Genomic DNA, 20,788 nt, shown 5'->3' on the forward strand with positions numbered 1-20,788 from the left:
AGCCTCTTGATGAAAGTGAAAGAGGAGTAAAAAAGTTGGCTTAAAGCTCAACATTCAGAAAATGAAGATCATGGCATCTGGTCTCACCACTTCATGGGAAATAGATGGGGAAACAGTGGAAACAGTGTCAGACTTTATTTTTGGTGGGCTCCAAAATCACTGCAGATGGTGACTGCAGCCATGAAATTAAAACACACTTACTCCTTGGAAGGACACTTAAGACCAACCTAGATAGCATATTCAAAAGCAGAGACATTACTTTGCCAACAAAGGTCTGTCTAGTCAAGGCTATGGTTTTCCAGTAGTCATGTATGGATGTGAGCATTGGAGTATAAAGAAAACTGAGCACCAAAGAATTGATGCTTTCGATCTGTGGTGTTGTAGAAGAGCTTGAGAGTCCCTTGGACTGCAAGGAGATCCAACCAGTCCATCCTAAAAGAGATCAGTCCTGGGTGTTCATTGGAAGGACTGATGTTGAAGCTGAAACTCCAATACTTTGGCCACCTCATGCGGAGAGCTGACTCATTTGAAAAGACCCTGATTCTGGGAAAGATTGAGGGCAGGAGGAGAAGGGGATGACAGAGGATGAGATGGTTGTATGGCATCACCAACTCAATGTACATGGGTTTGGGTAGACTCCAGGAGATGGTGATGGACAGGGAGGCCTGGCGTGCTGTGGTTCATGGGGTCGCAAAGAATCAGACACAACTGAGCGACTGAACTGAACTGAACTGATGCTGGGAAAGATTGAAGGCATGAGGAGAAGGGGATGACAGAGGATGAGATGGTTGGATGGTATCATCAACTCAATTGAGCTGAATTTCAGTATCCTCTGGGAGTTGGTGATGGAAAGGGAGGCCTGGCGTGCTTTGATCCAGAGGGTTGTGAAGAGTCAGACATGACTGAGCGACTGAACGAGACGCACAAGTATGGTGTATATTTATACTATATCTCATATTGAATGTGAAGTTTCTATAAGGCAGAAATTCATTTTCAAGAGTGTGCTCATTACTTAGTAAAGCTCTCTTGGCTCTATCAGTGCCTGTCAAAAGTAAATCATAGCTTAGAGGACTCAATCATAATACTAGCTCAAATGCACAAGGCATTTACTAAGTGACAGGTGTAACAGGGAAGAACATTTCTATATAATTAAAAGTTATTCTATGACCATATCAGCCTGAATGCACCCAATCTCATTTGATCTATTACAAGTTATTCACTAAAGGGAAGTTGTCTGTAAGCTTCTGTAATGACCCACCTTTGGGAACCCTGCTTCTGGGTAGTGAGCATTAAGCTAAATAACTGTTATTTAACTCATAGGAAACATCCTGACCAGACCAACTTGTAAATAGCTGCAGGAAGGAAGAAATTAACACCTCCCTTCCAGAGTCTGGCTGGAACCAGGACTCTCCTCTTAACATAAAAGAAGCCTGAATTCTAACCAGGGGATGATGCTTCTTTGGAACACTAACCCACCATCTTCTTGGTCCATTGGCTTTCCAAATAAAATTGCTATTCCTTGTGCCCACATCTTGTCTCTTGACATATTGGCCTGTAGTGCAGGGAGCAGTAGAAGCTTGGATTCCATAAGAAAGACATTATGCTTTGAGAATTACAGTTATGCTCTTCATAGTGTTCAAACTGCACAATAACCCTCTGGGTAGGTATTGATTTTATGTCCCTTTTGCAGATAAGAAAATTCAGACTTGAATGTTTGACTAACATATCCAAAGTTTCATAGATAATAAGTTGCAGAAGCAAATATGCAGATATAATCTGACTCCAATGATTGTTCTTTAAACCACTTGGCCACACTGCATCTCATTATTACATGAGAAATGCCATTTCTTCTGCATGAATAAGAAAAAATCTATTGTTATAGCTCTTTCTACCTTTCAAAGAAGCATTAATTTAAAGAAAAAGGCTATTATACCTCATGTCCTTTTATTTGGAAACAGCTTTAAATGAGACATGATTCACAGTTAACTGAGGAGCTCAATTAAATAGGAAGATTTTCCACACATTAGTGAGTAGCAAAGACAGAAATTAAGCCAATCTTCTGATTTTAAGTCCAGAGCTATTTCAACTAGAGATATATGAAGCTGTACTTTTACAGATTTTTTTGATTTGCCTGAGCAACTATCCATAGCTTTTGTAAATGTGATATTATATACAATAGTTTACAGCAGCAAGAAACAGCAAATAACATAATAGAGTTAATTATTTTAATTTACTTTGGAGTAAACTTACATTTGTGCAAGTCACTATGATAAAGAAAAAGGTTTTTAAAAATCATGTTGTTTAATTCTCACTTAAGGCTCTAAGGATTACTTTCACATATCACAGTATTTTTTGTACATCCTAGTCATTGACCAGAGAACTGTTGGCTTTTAGGTGGCAGTGGTGGGATTTATAGCAACTATTCTGGACTTCATAGGTTGTACTTTCTAGTAACTGCAAACAAGAATACAGAGGAGAATTTCTGCTGCTTTCCTTTTAATGCTATTTTCCCTCAGATATATGACACTAGTGGGTTTTAGCAATGCCACCTGGACCACAGAGAGTAATAGTTTCTTCTTCCACCTATATGGTTATGGAAATATACAGTTGAAATATAGTACTTGTCTAGGTAATTAATTCATCAAGCATTAGTTTAGCCTTAATCTTTTTGATGAAGGCTTCCCTGGTGGCTCAGACAGTAAAGCATCTCCCTATAATGCAGGAGACTCAGATTCGATTCCCTGGGTTGGGAAGATCCTCTGGAGAAGGAATGGCAACCCTCTCCAGTACCCTTGCCTGGAAAATCCCGTGGAAGCAGGAACATGGTAGGTAGGCTACAGGCCACGGGGTCACAAAGAGTCAGACATGACTAATTAACTTAAGGACATAAGGAATCTTTTTGATATGTTTTCATGACTTCTGAGTTCCATAATGATGCTAAATTCTTAAAAATATTGCCAATAAAAATATAAGCATTTTTTGATATCTTCGTTGTTTTGCTACCTAAACTGTTTCTTTCCTTGATTAATGGTAAAATTTATAGATCACATGTTTTGTAATTATTGAATTACATGCAAATTTATTTTGATTTTCAATGGTTGAAATAGATGAAACTATTTTGTAGGTAAAATGATGAAATATTAGAAATTTCTAATGCTTCAAACTGATAATATTTTATTTTCCAAATATTTATGCTAAACTTTGCTATCAGGTAATACTTTCTCTAATTTTCCTCCACCAATATATTAATGCTTTGTGAAATTTTTAATATAACTGCTGGAGAGATGTTTACCTCTCCACCACACAAACACACATACACACACAAATTAGACAACATACAACTGGGAAAAATTCATGTCTTCCATGTTGTTTTATAAAATGTTAGTAATTAGTTCTTATTCATTAATAAATATTAAGTTATAATATATATAATGAAGTTTATATCTAATAATGCTGTATCTGAGAAAGCTGATAAAACATGAAAATTTTAATACCTTAAATCCAAAAAACTATTATATTTTTCAAATTTGGTAATTAGATGTTTACATAATTTCATGAAAAGAATTTTATGAAAATTAAAAATTGTATTTTTATTCCACAAGACTTTTTGGACTATAGAGAATTTTATTTTGTATACTTACACTCTACATTGTTTTTAGTGTGAAAGCATAAATCAGTCAGTCATGCACTCTGTGAAATGTATTTTAAAACAGTATATACACATTATGTATATTTACATTAAAAATAGCATAGGTATACTTTTAAAAATAGTAATAGCATATGCATACTTTTAAAAATAGAAAATATATATTAATATTTTATATTTTTAAAATATAACCCAAATATTTGAATTCAACTGCATTATCTGTTTATGAAATAAAAATATTAAAGAATAAATTACACTTTTCATTCTATATTTGCAAGGAATTCATTTATATTTTATAGCTATCCATCAGATAGTTAAGCTTTCTAACAGGCAAGACTACCATACTTGTTTTAGGGAAAAACCTTCTCTTTTTCATTACCAAGCTAATACTTAGAAACTGTATGTTCACAGAAAAAGTGAGAACATAGTGCACAGAAGTTCATCTACCCACCATTTCCCACATTCCCTGTTATTAATAACACCTTGCCTTAGCATGGTGCACTTTTTGCAATTAATAAGCTGGTAGTGATGGCTCAGAGGGTAAAACACCTACCTGCAATGCGGGAGACCTGGGTTGGACCCCTAGCTAGGGAAGATCCCCTGGAGAAGGAAAAGGCCAGTCTGGTACTCTTGCCCAGAAAATACCATGGACTGAGAAGCCTGGTAGGCTACATTCCATGGGGTCGCTAAGAGTAGGACATGACTGAGCCACTTCACTTACAGTTTTCAGCGATACATTATTATGACACTATTATATACTGAAGTCTATACTTACATTAAGGTTTACTCTTTGTGTCTATGGGTTTATGGGTTTTGGTAAATGACAATATCATACAGAATGAATAGCTTCAGAGCATTAAAAGTCCCTTACAGTTCACTCATTCATCTCTAAAACCTTGACAAACCGAATCCTTATATTTTCTCAACAGTTTCTACCCTTCCAGAATATCATATAGTCGGAATCATAAGAGTGCTTTCAGACTGCCTTTCTTGTTTAACAGGCATTAAATTTTCTTTATGTCTTTTTATAGCTTGATAACTTTTTTATTTATACTGTTTTTATTTTATGTATATACATATTTATTATTATATCAGATGGCTTCAGCAATACGTAAACCGTGAACTTCCAGATGTTCAAGCTGTTTTAGAAAAGGCAGAGGAACCAGAGATCAAATTGCGAAAATCCACTGGATCATCAAAAAAGCTAGAGAGTTCCAGAAAAATATCTATTTCTGCTTTATTCACTATGCCAAAGCCTTGACTGTGTGGATCACAATAAACTGTGGAAAAGTCTGAAAGAGATGGGAATACCAGACCACCTGACCTGCCTCTTGAGAAACCTGTATACAGGTTAGGACACAACAGTTAGAACTGGACATGGAACAACAGACTGGTTCCAAATAGGAAAAGGAGTATGTTAAAGCTGTATATTGTCACCCTGCTTGTTTAACTTATATGCAGAGTACATCATGAGAAATGCTGGGCTGGAAGAAGCACAAGCTGAAATCAAGATTGCTGGGAGAAATATCAATAACCTCAGATGTGCAGATGACACCACCCTTATGGCAGAAAGTGAAGAGGAACTAAAAAACCTCTTGATCAAAGTGAAAGAGGAGAGTGAAAATGTTGGCTTAAAGCTCAACATTCAGAAAACGAAGATCAGGGCATCTGGTCCCATCACTTTATGGCAAATAGATGGGGAAACAGTGTAAACAATGGCTGACTTTATTTTTCTGGGCTCCAAAATCACTGCAGATGGTGATTTCAGCCATGAAATTAAAAGATGCTTACTCCTTGGAAGGAAAGTTATGACCAACCTAGATAGCATATTAAAAAGCAGAAACATTACTTGGTCAACAAAGGTCTGTCTAGTCAAGGCTATGGTTTTTCCAGTGGTCATGTATGGTTGTGAGCTTTGGACTATAAAGAAAGCTGAGCACCTAAGAATTCAGGCTTTTGAACTGTGGTGTTGGAGAAGACTCTTGAGAATCCCTTGGACTGCAAGGAGATCCAACCCGTCCATCCTAAGAGAGATCAGTCCTGGGTGTTCATTGGAAGGACTGATGTTGAAGCTGAAACTCCAATACTTTGGTCACCTGATGTGAAGAGCTGACTCATTTGAAAAGACCCTGATGCTGGGAAAGATTGAGGGCAGAAGGTGAAGGGGACAACAGAGGATAAGATGGTTGGATGGCATCACCAACTCTATGGACATGGGTTTGGGTAGACTCCAGGAGTTGGTGATGGACAGGGAGGCCTGGCGTGCTGCGGTTCACGGAGTCGCAAAGAATCAGAGCAACTGAGCGACTCAACTAAACTGAACTGATTATATATGTTATGGACTTCCCTGGTGGTGTTAGTGGTAAAGAACCTGCCTGTCAATGGAGGAGTCATAAGAGACCCAGATTCAATTGCTGGGTCGGGAAGCTCCCCTGAAGAAGGAAATGACTGTCCACTTCAGTATTCTTGCCTGGAGAATCCCATGGAAATGAGAGCCTGGCAGGTTACAGTCCATGTGTTCACAAACAGCCGGACATGACTAAGCAACTAACACACACACACACACGCACACACACACATACAAAATGGTGACCTCCCTGAGGGCTCACATCAAGGGACACCTCCCAGGACTGCCAGTGCACCAGTCCCTAGGTGAGCCACTGCTGACCCACACCTCTGCAGGAGACCCTCCAACCCTAACAGGTAGATCTGGTTCAGTCTCCTGTGTGGCCACTGGTTCTTTCCCCTGGGTCCTGGTGCACACAAGATTTTGTACGTGCTCCCCAACAGTGGAGTCTCTATTTTCCCAGTCCTGTGGAAGTCTTGCAATCAAATCCTGCTGGGCTTAAAAGTTAGATTCCTTGTAGATTCCTAGTTCCTTTGCTAGATCTCCCAGGCTGGGAAGCCTGATGTGGGGCTTAGAACCTTTAGAACAGTGAGAGAACTTCTTTGGTACTTTTCTTCTCCAGTTTGTAGGTAGCCCACCTGTAAATAAGGGATTAGATTTTATTGTGATTGTGCCCTTCCTCCTGTCTCATGGCATCTACTTCTGGGTCTTTTGAAGTGGGGCATCTTTTATTTTTTCTTTTTGTAAGTCCCAGTATCCTCCTGTCAGTGGTTGTTCAGGAGATAGTTGTGATTTTGGTGCACTAGCAGGATAAGATGAGCACACATCCTTCTACTCTGTATCTTTTTCTTTTTTTTTAATTGGAAGATAATTGCTTTACAATATTATGTTGGTTTATGCCATACATCAACATGAATAATCCATAAACATATATATGTCCCCTTCTTCCTGTATTGCTCTCCCATCTCCCTCACCAACCCATCCTCTAGGTTTCCACAGAGCACCAAATTTGAACTCTCTGAATCATACAGCAAATACCCACTAGCTATCTCTTTTGCATATGTTAATGTATGTTTTCAGTGCTACTCTCTCTCTTCCCCCACTGTGTCCACAAGTCTGTCTCTATATCTGTGTCTCTATTGCTGGCTTCCAAATAAATTCAGCAGTTATCACCTTTCTAGATTCCATATATATATGCATTAATATATGCTATTTGTTTTTTCTCTGTCTGACTTACTTCACTCTGAGTAATAGGCTCTATGTTCATCTACCTCATGAGAACTGACTCAAATGCATTGCTTTTTATGGCTGCTACTCCACCATCTTGAATCAATCACCCATTGACCTGTTTAATACACTAATAATCTGTAAGCTAGAGCATTTTTTATCTTTACTACAGTATAAAAAATGTTTTGCATTTTTAATACATAATATTGTAAATGATCAGGCAAGGCAAACTATACATATTTAAATAATAGGCAAAAGGCAATAGGGCTAAATTTGAATAGAGCAGTGTTTTTTCTTTATTTTCATCTTCAGTGAGTTTATATCATTAGTTAAATTGAGGATGAAAGGATTAAGATACAAAGCTTTATTAATTTCCAAAAGAATATTTTTGTGGATATACTTAATTGTTGCTATTCTCATATCTATCTTAGCTTCTGCTAGCTTGCCCACTAATACTGGTTTTGGTAGCTGCTTTTAGATGTTTGAAGGGTGAGGTCTAATTAATCATCAAAGTCAGGCCCCTCACCCTTGCAAGAGTTGACAGTAGACTATATTAAACACCTCTGGGAATTTTATTGTTGGATTTTTTAATAGGTGTTATTCCTACAAGACATCACATCCCAAGATCTAACACTTTTTTTTCATAAATGTCATTTTGTTTGATCAGGTTACTGGTATCTATAGTTTTCTCTCAATCTACGTGGCATCACTTTCAATGAAGTTTAAAAAATGCTATTGATGTGACTAGCCCCAAGTGTTCTATTCAAATATAATTTTCATTTCCTTTGGCATAAAGAGATAATTAAACAAACTTTCTTTTCTAGACCCCTCAAAAGCCATTGCACCTCTGTCTCATAAAAATAAGAAAAATGAGAAACACTTTTTTCATTTATTTCCTCATTTTTAATTACTTGAAAAGTTATTTCATTCTTTTTTCCACCACTATTCTTTTGAAAGCATAAATTATTAAAACATCTTTGTTATAACTGTATTACAATTTTAGTGAAATGTATGTTTTCACAATTGCTATCCTATAACATAAACTTTAGGTATCTCAAGACTTATTTTAAAAAATAATTTTTATCAAAAGCCAAATAGTTCAATTATTGAAGTCACATAGGATTTTCCTAGAAATTAGAATCAACATTTACTGGGGGTCCTTGGAACATTTTTAGTGCTTAATTATAAACAATTCCCTTTCGGGGATATAGTATATGGATTTTCCAAAGTATATTTAGTCTTTTTTTTTCCTCCAGATGTATATAATGCATAGATCAATCACTAATTAACAGAAATTCAGATACTGCATGTCCTTAGCCACCAAAACATTTCTGTGTTACTCTGAGCCCCTCATATATGCTCCAAGTCTCCAGTCCTTCCCTCCACCATGTAAAGTTAGTAGGAGGTGAAAGGCAATACTATAACAATAAATTACTAGAAACAAAATCAAGAAACAAGTTTGTGGGGAAAAAAATTAGGAAAAAGAAAAAGTTCCTTGTATATTCTAAAATATATTCTAATAGTCCCATTATGAAAAAAAAAAATCCACTCCTTTTTCTTTAATCTCAAATTCTAAAACTTGAAGATATATATTTTTCTCAACTGGCACTAGGACTTCCAGACTGTCTCCTTAGGCACTCACAAGCAAACACAATTTCCATGAATTCTGTCACTTCCAAACTCACAAACCTTGGCATGTGGACACCAATCCTAGGGTGGATTTACAGGTGCGCAACGTGAATGTGGCGATGCCGTGGCTTCACACAATTAAGGAATCAAGAACAATAACTGCTGCTGCTAAGTTGCATCAGTTGTGTCCGACTCTGTGCGATTCCATAGACGGCAGCCCACCAGGCTCCCCCGTCCCTGGGATTCTCCAGGCAATAACACTGGAGTGGGTTACCATTTCCTTCTCCAATGCACGAAAGTGAAAAGTGAAAGTGAAGTCGCTCAGTCTTGTCCAACTCTTAGCGACCCCCTGGACTGCAGCCCATCAGGCTCCTCAGTCCACGGGATTTTCCAGGCAAGAGTACTGGAGTGGGTGCCATTGCCTTCTCCAGGGGATCATCCAGACCCAGGAATCTAACCCAGGTCTCCCACATTGCTGGCAGACGCTTTACCGTCTGAGCCACCACGGAAGGCTTTGTAGAATATGAGTATAAAGCAAATAAGACACATTTACTTTGAGAGAAGATTATGATGAAAATTCATGAATATGTATGACTTAGATAAGCAGAAAAACCGACAAGATGCTATTTTTTGTATTGATGTGAAGGCTCTGGGGATGCACTGGTAGGTAGAAATGAAGCCTTTAATTTTTGCCCCAATGCTCAAAATGAAGAAAATGTGGTGGAGTGGGCTGGCAGAGTCCTGGCCAAGATTCACTAACCAGAGGAAACACTGAGTAACCAAAGTGCAACCAAACAGAAAAGAAGGAGAATGGACAAGTTTCTTCAGACACAGAATGTACCTGAGCCTGAAATATTCTGGGAGACCCACTTTTGGACAACGTTTTAACCTGATTTTGGCACATGAACTCTGAAATCAGAGCGCAACCTGTGTAGCCTGTGGTAAGATCAAAGAGTTAAAACTTCTAGACTTCTAGGTTCATATAAAAGATCTTACTATAGGAGAATGGAAAAGGGATCCATGTGTTCTAATTATGAGACATATCTAAGTACCCAAAGAAATGGCAAGAAACCAACCAGAGCAAAATCTTATGAATGCTCACTGATATCATTAATAACAATCAGGGTTCCTTCTTTATTACTAGTTGCTGATGTTTCCATGAGAGGACTGCCTAGCTTTCAAAAGTGGGAAAAGGATAGTGAGAGAAGACAAAGCCATTTGAGTCAAGTGCTTTTGTGAAAAGAAGATGAGTTTATGATGAAGTAAAAGGCTCTAGCTCAGGTTGATTTATTCACCTAGTTTGATTGAAAATAGATTGAAACAGAGCCTGCTTTTTATGCACTCGACAGTTTGGTCCTCTTGGGCTTTTCTTAAGAATCAGACATAGCGAATGAACTTGTGGACACAGCAGGGGAAGAAGAGGATGGGATGAATTGAGACAGTAGCATTGAAACATATATTTTGTCATATGTAAAATAGATAGCTAGTGGGAAGTTGCTGTATGATTCAGGGAGCTCAACCTGAAACTTTGTGACAACCTAGAGAGGTGGAGTGGGAGGAGGGGAGGGAGGCTAAAGCAGGAAGGGACATATATAATTACGACTGAACGACTGATTCCTGTTGTTGTATGACAGAAACCAGCACAACATTGTAATTTTCCTACAATTAAAAAAATAAAATGAATTTTAAAAAAAGAAAGAAAGAAACAGGATCAAGAGGTTTTGGGGTTGTAAATGGGGGCAATGCCTTGGCCTCTTTTGAAAGCCACAAAGTAACAAATTATTTCTATTAATCCACTGCTATCAAGTCTCAGAGAAAAACCAGCTGGTCTGTGCTGGGGCAGGGGACAAAGGACAGGGAGAGGGGTGAGGTGAAAAGAGACGTTGCCTCTGAGTAGCAAACCATTTTCTATATCTGCAAGTAAAATGCCTAAAGGTTTAGAATGGCCTGGAGTCAAATACACCAACATTCTGCTCTCTATTGCTTGTGAGATAACGTCTGGATGTCCAGATAAGATTTTTGATTAGTTATTAATGTATTTTGTGTAGTATTCTAATGATGAAATAATTGGAATGCCACAGAAGGGCATGACATCATCCTGTTCTCATATATTTAAAGATATGCTAAAATGAAACTCCGCACCTGCTGCTTCCTGTAGATGTAGACGCAACAGTGACATATTTACACAGGAGCTGGTGTGCAGGTTTACTGTGGAATTAACGAACAAAGCTGTTGCTATGTTGTGTATGGGCTGTTTCTGAGCTCTTGGAAATTGTGCCAATGTGTCATGTAAATGTTTCTACTTGCTAAGATTTTTAAAGGCCAAAATATGTGCTATATTATTCAAGCATATTTTTCTCCGAGATTTGAAAGTAATTTTGACATAAATTTAATTAAATCCTACACCTCACTCATAAGCTTTGTATACTGTCATCATAGTTAAATACCATAGTTATTATTCTGAGTACTGGAAAACACACCCCACACCAACTTACATGTTTGTTTTTATATCACCAAAAGTGCAGTCTGTCAATGTAGGTCTGTTAGTATCTCTCAAGTGAAAATTAAGCAATGGTAAGTTTTATTGTCTATATATTAACTTACACCGATATATTTATTTTGAAAATAAGTAAATCTGGGAATCCAAAAATGAATTATGTATTTTGATTAGGCATAAAAACTCCACTCAAAGATAGAGCTCTAAGGCAAATGTTCTGTGCTTGTTGCAGGGTAGATTTATATCCAATGACCAGATAGATACAATGCACATGAATAGATACAAATATCATTCTCCTCCTTGTAATATTTCTTTAGTCAAAACAGGCCATGCAATACAAAGAGGACATTAGATTGTCTGTGTTTGTGCATGCATGCATGAGCTTCAGCACACGCTACATCACTACACTTGTACTGGTACTCATCTGAAAGTCAAGTGAATGACTAGTATCTTCAAGGATGAAGAAGGGACAGAATAAGGCTGAAGTGGTGAATTCTTACAAAGAACCATTCCATCCTCATTAAAACAATAGGCAATAACTTTCAAAACGGAATGAATTAACATGCTGGATGAGAAGGTGGAATTAGTTCTTAAAACATGTCTTCTGAGGTTTAATTTCCCTGTTACTGTTTTCTGAATGTGATTGTCATTTCTTTTTGAACATTGTTCTAAGCATCCTTCCTGTCTTCTTAATTTGGACCCCATACCCGGGAACAATAAACTGCTGAGAGAAAATAATATATATGTCCATAAATAATGTTTGGATGTAAGGTAACACATATATAAAAATGGAATCATTTAAAAGTTAGATAGGTTTATTTTGACACAGAATGATTTCAATGTATCTATCAAGTACAGATGTTAATCTAACATAATATGATGAGATTTTTTTTGACAATGGGGAAAAATATTGCTAGACATTTATTGAATAACCTAGCCACTCATCTCAGCTCAGTTGGCAAAAGAACTGTGTCATCTTCATCTTTGTATAGTGCCTTTAAAATGGGTCAGCCACAGGATTAGGTGATAATAAATGGTCATCAGCAAACTGTCCAAAAATGGTATTTGCTCATGCAAACCTATCCATACATAGGCATATCTTTTTTCTGTAGATATTTTCATTAATTATTATATGAAGCCTTTTGAAAAACATTTGACACTGTGAACATTGATAAATTTAACCAAGCAATATGTAATATTGTTCCTTCAATTAATTACACTAAAGTTTAATTAGATTAATCAAATGCTTGTGCAACTTTCTCTATTTTCATTAGTCCTTTCTTCCTTTCTTTAGGAAAAAATTGTTTCAAAAAGTGAGTTAAATGCCAAAAATCCTAGAAACATCCACATTGAGTCAAGCTATATTACAACATGATTGGGAGCCAGACTGATTAAAACATATAGAATAAAGGAATTGTTTAAATAAAGGCATAAGATAGAAAATGTTTCTTTCAAATAATTTGCTTAACCAAATAAAGCAATTTCATTTGTCAAAGTGCATCTTGGCACAATGAACTGTTCTCGATAACACTGACTCACAGCTTGCCTATGGAATTAATAATAAAATGTTATTATCTTAAATGTATGTCAAGATAATTGCCCACTATTGTCTAAAAATAAAAAGTAGGAGTTATCTGTCAATAGTTCCTTTTTCCTAAATAAAAATATTTTGTGTAATGTTTCCATCCTGATGGCTGCTAATTATCAGAAAGATGGAAAGCCATTGAAGTAAAATGGCTATTGTAGACTTATATGCTTTCCAAATACTTTGGAAAGGTGTATCTTGGCTAACTAGTCTACACAGATTCAATCACTGGAAGTTTTAACTAAGAGGCACAAATGTATAGCGAGTGTTAGCATTAGGAAGTTAACTCAAAATATGTAATGCATTTTCCAGGATGTAGAGATAGTTGAGAATCCATTTTGGTCCAAACATAAGCTGAGCCAAAAGACACTCACTGGGAGAGCTCTGGATACTGGAGTGGGTATGCACAATAAAGCACAGATAATATCATCATATTGCCCCTGAGAGAGGTGAAAATATGGCTTCGGACTCTTCCCTCCTATATAATTCTTTCCCTGGAAAATGAAAATCATGCTTTAATCCAATTCCTTATCTTCTCAGTGCCCACTCTAACAGCTGGATATATCTGCAGAAAAGTGCACAGCCATGAAAGAGTAATCTCACTTTAAATTTATGAGCAATTATATCACAAGAGTTGTCAGCACTACTGGCCATCCTCTGATATCCCCTGGTCTTTTCTCTCTTTTCTTGTTTATTCACAACTTTTTTTTTCTTTGTTCTGAAATCTCTAAAACTTTCTTCCTTTTCAGTTTTAATTGATGCTTCATTTCTAATTTCATTAAGAAATTATAAGCAACCAGATGAGACCCACACACTTCTGTAGTATGAAATAAGTCCAGCTACCTGCCCCAGAAAGGGTCTGTTCTTCCGTTCATTCTGGTTAATGGATAAAGAATCCATGTTTTCGTGTGTCCTTGTTGCACTGGGTCCTATTCTCTCTAAGTGGTCCAAGGGCTGTACTCTAGCAACCACCCCTCTCCCTCTTGCCCTACAAATTTCCCTCTCCATTTCACTACCCCACTGACATGTCTCCTCAGTCATCATCTGTAGATGGTAGAGACAGAGAAATAGGGAATTTCTGCATGGGTTTCTGATATCTCTGCTCCTCTGTAGAGAAACACTTTTGCAGTGAGCTTCTGTATTTGCATTATCACTTTTGCAGCTCCTATTTCTCCCTTATCAATTCTTAACCAGAGTCAACCATGGCTTTATTCTTTCCAAATCTGCGGTCATTTACCAATCCTCATTAGCCTTGATCTCAGCCACATGTAATTCAGCTCACCATTCTGGCCTCTACAAAAATCGTTCTTTCTTAGCTTCTGTGTAGCTGCACCCTTTAGGTTTTCCTCCTGCATTGCCACTGGCTATGTATTCGTCTCCTCTGTTTTTCTTCACTTTCTGACTGGTTCGAAGCTTGAAGTACAACTAGGTTCTGTCCTCAGTTCTCTTGCTCCCCAGTGTGTGCTCATCCATTGTCTATTTTATCCCTACTATAGAGTTGTTTGGTCTTGTAACTTATGATTCTTTTTTTTTTTTTTTTTGCTAATTGTGGAATGAAATCTTTTTTTTAAATTTTATTTTATTTTTAAACTTTACATAATTGTATTAGTTTTGCCAAATATCAAAATGAATCCATCACAGGTATACATGTGCTCCCCATCCTGAACCCTCCTCCCTCCCCCCTGCCCATACCATCCCTCTGGGTCGTCCCAGTGCACTAGCCCCATGCATCAAGTATCGTGTATCAAACCTGGACTGGCATCTCGTTTCATGATTCTTAAATGTATAGCTAGCCCACTCCAGTACTCTTGCCTGGCAAATCCCATGGATGGAGGAGCCTGGTAGGCTGCAGTCCATGGGGTTGCTAGGAGTCGGACACGACTGAGCAACTTCACTTTCACTTTTCACTTTCATGCATTGGAGAAGGAAATGGCAACCCACTCCAGTGTTCTTGCCTGGAGAATCCCAGGGACAGGGAGGGCTGCCGTCTATGGGGTCGCACAGAGTTGGACACGACTGAAGCGATTTAGGAGCAGCACCAGCAGCAGCAGTGATCTAAAATCTTCCTTGATTGGCTGATTTATAACCAATTGCATGAATGGCATTTTCCCTTGCTGTCTAAAAGGAAATCGAATTTAATTGTCTTTAAATGTGTGTGTGTGTGTGCATGTGTGTATGTGATTGTACTGCTCATGTTTGTTTCCAAATTTGAGTCCCCAGTGTTTTACATTTCAGTAAATGACTTTTCACATTGTTTGTTTGCTTATCTTATTTCTTTAATTTCCATAAATCCTATGTCAAATCCACTACAAATTATTTCAGACAGTCTGATACCTTTAACCACTGGCACTTCTCTCATCTTGATTCAAACCACTATCATCTCTCTCTTGGACCCGTGTGGTAAGGTCCTAACTGACCTCCTAACTTCCACCTTGCTTCTCCATAATAATGAATCCTGGGTATATGCTAAGTTATAGCTAACTCTGTGAGACCATATGGACTGTAGCCTGCTGGGCTCCTCTGTCCCTGGGATTCTCAAGGCAAGAATATGAAGTGGGTTGCCAATTCCTCATACTCATAGGTATCTTCCTGACCCAAAGATAGAACCCACATCTCTAACAGCTCCTACACTGGCAGATAGGTTCTTTCTAATCTAATCTAAAACACTGGAGCATTTTATGTCCAATCTTGAAAAATATTTTCTACTTAACTGTAGTACAAATGAAACTATTTTACTTATTTTTATATGAATCCACCAATAGTCTTAATTCATTATTCTGTCCTCAATTGTAAATTTTGATTTCGCTCCCTGTCAAAATTTTATCTTCCTCCTGGTTCTATCACCTAACAGTAACCAAGGTGTTACCTTCATCCTTAAGTGTTACTCAAATATATTTCCACACATCCACCTGTGTACATTTGAGTCAATGGAATACTATTAAAATAAATGATGCTCATCAAAGGAAGAACTATTTAGTACCTAACATCCTGAATCATTGGAAAGAAATTGTCAAAACAGCAACAGACATTTGAATTTATATATTACCACTTTTATGTTATACGATTGTGTTAAATTATTATAAATTTTTGAAAATAACTACTGATTTATGGTAGAAATATGCCAAGTGAAAATTTCCATTTAGAAATCTAGTATTACCACAATGTTGTATGTTTAGGCCAATCTGTGGCTGGCTTTTATTTATGTTATTTTTTTGTAAATTTTAATTCTAAAACAGTCTGGAGATGAATACGTTATCCAAGAAATATACAAAATTTATTTATTTATTATTTTTTAAACTTTATTTTGTTGATGTGTAGTTGATTTGCATAGTTGTGTTAATTTTTTCTATTCACCAAAGTAATTCAATTATACACATACATTCTTTTTCATATTTTCTCCATTATGGTTTACTATAGGATATTGAATGACTTTGTTATTTATCCATGATTTATTTATCATTTGATTATTATCTATAATAATAAATTTTAGTTCAGTAGTCTTTCTACACATTGTGGACTTCAGTTCAGCCTGGTCTGCTGGTTAAACCCATTCAAAAACTTAGGAATCCATCTGTGAATTCTTTAGCTATGTCAAGAAGACAAAGTACTGACAAAATGTAATCACAACTCATGTCTTGATTTCAAGATGTACGTTTAGAAAAGCATGATACGCCCGTAGCGGATTCATGTTGATGTATGGCAAAACCAATACAATATTGTAAAGTAATTAGCCTCCAATTAAAATAAATAAATTTAAATTAAAAAAAAGAAAAAGAACAAAAAGAAAAACATGATACAAACAAAAAGAAATTTATACGTTGATGAGAAAAACATAAGAGGACACATGAAATGTGTCACAGCTGCCTGAACACACAACACTCAGTAAACTAAGTTCTATAACAAACAAGAAGTTGATACATAATTTAGAGCTGGAGGATGTGATATCTTAAGTAAAAATCAAAATGATTAGATTTGCTTATTATTGCATCAAATTAACTTAAGTATTTAATATTCGAGTTGAATAATTTCTTACACTTTGTTTAAGTAAGTAAGTGAAGTCCCTCAGTCGTGTCCGACTCTTTGCGACCCCATGGACTGTAGCCTACCAGGCCCCTCTGTCCATGGGATTTTCTATATATGTCTATGTCTATATATGTCTATATATATATATGTCCATGGGATAGACATTTTCTATATATGTCTATGTCTATATATGTCTATATATATATATATATGTCCATGGGATATAAATGGAGTGGATTGCCATTTCCTTCTCCAGAGGATCTTCCCAACCACACTTTGTTCAATCAGTATCAAAAGAACAATATGGCTAATTTCTATGCCATTTTCATTGTTCTGGAAAAAGCTACGTCTTTTTATTCAATGCGATTTTCTCCAAATTTGTTTTTACATAAATCTAGATGTAATCTAGATGCTAATCACATTCAAACTTCTCATTTTTCCCATTTGGCTTTAAATTTTTATTATTAATAAGCTTTCAAATCTTCTCTGAAATATCTATAGGCACTCTCTTAGAGAGGGTTTTTAAAAGTGAAACATAGATCAGACTAATGGAGAAAAATTTTCAACTGTATTTTATAGAAAATTTTATCCCCAATTACATATGCTGAATGTAATCAATGGAAAGTTTTTCACCATCTGGTTTTTGTAAAGAAATATCAAGAATGAAAAATCAGTTACATTGAAACATAAAAGCTGCAAAAATGTTCTTCACTTTGTAACTTGCAAGAACAGCACATTTAACATTTGAGAATTGTAAAGAAAATAAACACCATAAGTGAAGATGTTCATGACAGGTAATAACCAATATATTTAAACAGCCACAAGATGGAAGCAAAATTATTTGAACTAATAATATGTTCTCATGGATAGTAGAAGAGTAAAATCACATTTTATTTATCATGTACTTTAAGCACAATAAGCCTATAGTAAGTCAGTGAGAAAGATGACTGGATCGATTTTCAATTACAATCAAGAAACTGATAAATATGTTTCTAAACTTGAGATAGTTATTTTTTTTTCTTTAAGTAGTCTTATCTACAATTGGGAAACATTATGATCAATTTGTCTATCATATTATGATCTGGCAAATTTGGATCTGTAATAACTTGACCAGAGGCTTTTTATGCAACACTATAACCCAACATAAATCTAAAAGAAAATATGTGTGGCTTTCTAGATTCCAGTGTGAAAATGTATTGCAATCAAATGTTAACAGTTGTTGAAGTTTCAGTCTTAAACATAGTAATTATCTCTTATTGAGTTCTTCTATTGCCCAAGAACTGTGTTAAATGCATTATTTAATCCTTACAAATACCACAGTGAGAAATATTGATCCTCAATAATGTAAAGTGTTCAAATACAAATTACTATAGAAAGTAAATTTTTAAAAAACAAAGAGAAGTAAGCTATTATAGTATTATAGACTCAAATAGAAATGTTTGAAGTATATGTGTACTAAAAGAGAACCCAGAATCCTTGATCCCTGCCTTAACTTACTGTGTGAATGTTGGCAGCCATTTTTAAAATCTTAGGTTTTGTGCCTTCTGGTTTGTTATTAAAATGAATTAATAATCTAATAGCTGTGAAAGTGTTTTGACACAATACCTGATATTTCTCATTTCTCACTGATAATATTTTAATACATTTGTTGGGTGGTCCTAATATTTAAATCCCACTCTTTTGGAGCAGTTTTCATGTTTATGTAAAATCTATCACATATCTATTATCTATGAGTGGAAGATAAACACATACAATGTTTAATGTTTACAAAATCCTTTACAGAGCTTTCAAAAATGAGAGGAGAAAAAGTATAATTGTATTAACAAATAGTAAATTTAAGAGTATACACCTTAATTTCCTTATGATTCCTTATGATTCCTAATATATGTTATATATTGGCTTATGCATAGGATTCTGCAGTTCACAGTTTAATTAGGGAGGAGAGTGACAAAAATTATATTCTTAACATTGATTAAAGTTCAATGCAAAATAGGAAGCTCAACTGATTCTGTAATCAAATCAGAAAATTTTAATATACACCAACTGAAATTCAGGGGATTAATAAAATTAGTTTTGAGGTTGTGGGGACAGGATGCATTCAGAGGAATTGAAACTTCTGAGTGTCAGTATTTTGTCCAAGTTATTAATTTCACTACCAATCTGTAATTTCATTTGGGTAACACTGACTAAAAGCAAAGCAGAACCGAACAGAGCAAACAAGCCAACATCTGGGTACTCTTTTCCAAAAGTTGATATATTCATCAACAATTATTTTACAAGAAATGACATACAAGCCTGTTTCAATTTAAAACAAAACCTTTACACAGATTCCCTATCCCTCCCTCCAAAAAAGGAAATCTAAAAGCCCACGTATATTAGCACAGGACATGTACTTATATATTTTAAAATATCGTTGGCAACCTAGTTTTCTAGCCTCAGTTCTCTAAACTCTGCCTTAAAAAATAATAATAATTAGGTAAGAGAATCGACCGATTAATCAGTTAGCCAAATGAAATGTGAATGTCTCTCTAGATTATACCAAAGAAAAAGACACCATGTCAGATTTCATTCAAATCGTGCACACAGAGGTATAAAAAAGCATATTTCCCAAGATGTTATTGTTTGTGATGCACATTTAAGTGCACAGAACATTTGCCTTTATGGCAGTTTTATTCTCAGAGAGTAAATGGCAAAAGAGTTTCTGTTCGATTGATTTTCTCATAAAAGGTTAATTCCGTACTCTTCTTAGCATAGGTTATATCTTGAGTTTCTTATTCCAGTTTACCACTATATTCTGAGTGTGTAAATTCTGCTTAGTATGCCAGACTGATCTGGTATTGAAGTGAGAGGAGTTTTTGTTATGTGTTCAGTTCAGTCGCTCAGTCGTGTCCAACTCTTTGCGACCCCATGAATTGCAGCACGCCAGGCCTCCCTGTCCATCATCAACTCCCAGAGTTCACCCAAACCCACGTCCATCGAGTCAGTGATGCCATCCAGCCATCTCATCCTGTGTCATCCCCTTCTCCTCCTGCCCCCAATCCCTCCCAGCATTAGAGTCTGTTCCAATGAGTCAATTCTTTGCATGAGGTGGCCAAAGTATTGGAGTTTCAGCTTTAGCATCATTCCTTCCAAAGAACACCCAGGGCTGATCACCTTTAGAATGGACTGGTTGGATCTCGTTTTAGTCCATGGGACTCTCAAGAGTCTTCTCCAACACCACAGTTCTGTGTAGACATGTGTATTGCAGCAGTTAGAAAGCCATTTGGGTGTGAGGGATGGGAAATTAAGGCAAAACTCTCATGAAAGTTATTACGTTCACTTCAATCCCTCAGGCGTGTCCAACTCTTTGCCACCCCATGAATTGCAGCACGCCAGGCCTCCCAGTCCATCACCATCTCCCGGAGTTCACTCAGACTCACGTATATCAAGTCAGTGATGCCATCCAGCCATCTCATCCTCTGTCGTCCCCTTTTCCTCCTGCCCCCAATCCTTCCCAGCATCATAGTCTTTTCCAATGAGTCAACTCTTCGCATGAGGTGGCCGAAGTGTTAGAGTTTCAGCTTTAGCATCATTCCTTCCAAAGAACACCCAGGGCTGATCTCCTTTAGAATGGACTGGTTGGATCTCCTTGCAGTCCAAGGGACTCTTCAAGAGTCTTCTCCAACACCACAGTTCAAAAGCATCAATTCTTCGGTGCTCAGCTTTCTTCACAGACCAACTCTCACATCCATACATGACTACTGGAAAACCATAGCCTTGACTAGATGGACCTTTATTGGCAAAGTAATGTCTCTGCTTTTGAATATGCTATCTAGGTTGGTCATAACTTTCCTT

General features: G+C 36.5%; 1 protein-coding gene across 1 annotated transcript in view; it reads right to left on the bottom strand.

The window, feature by feature from the left end:
• Window positions 1–20,788, bottom strand: part of FSTL5 (follistatin-like 5) — a 773,393-nt gene that overhangs the window by 600,097 nt on the left and 152,508 nt on the right. The gene's annotated exons all lie outside the window — the stretch shown is intronic.

Source organism: Bison bison, unplaced genomic scaffold, assembly GCF_000754665.1.
Source record: "Bison bison bison isolate TAMUID 2011002044 unplaced genomic scaffold, Bison_UMD1.0 scf7180017864012, whole genome shotgun sequence".
Classification (NCBI taxonomy): Eukaryota; Metazoa; Chordata; class Mammalia; order Artiodactyla; family Bovidae; genus Bison; species Bison bison.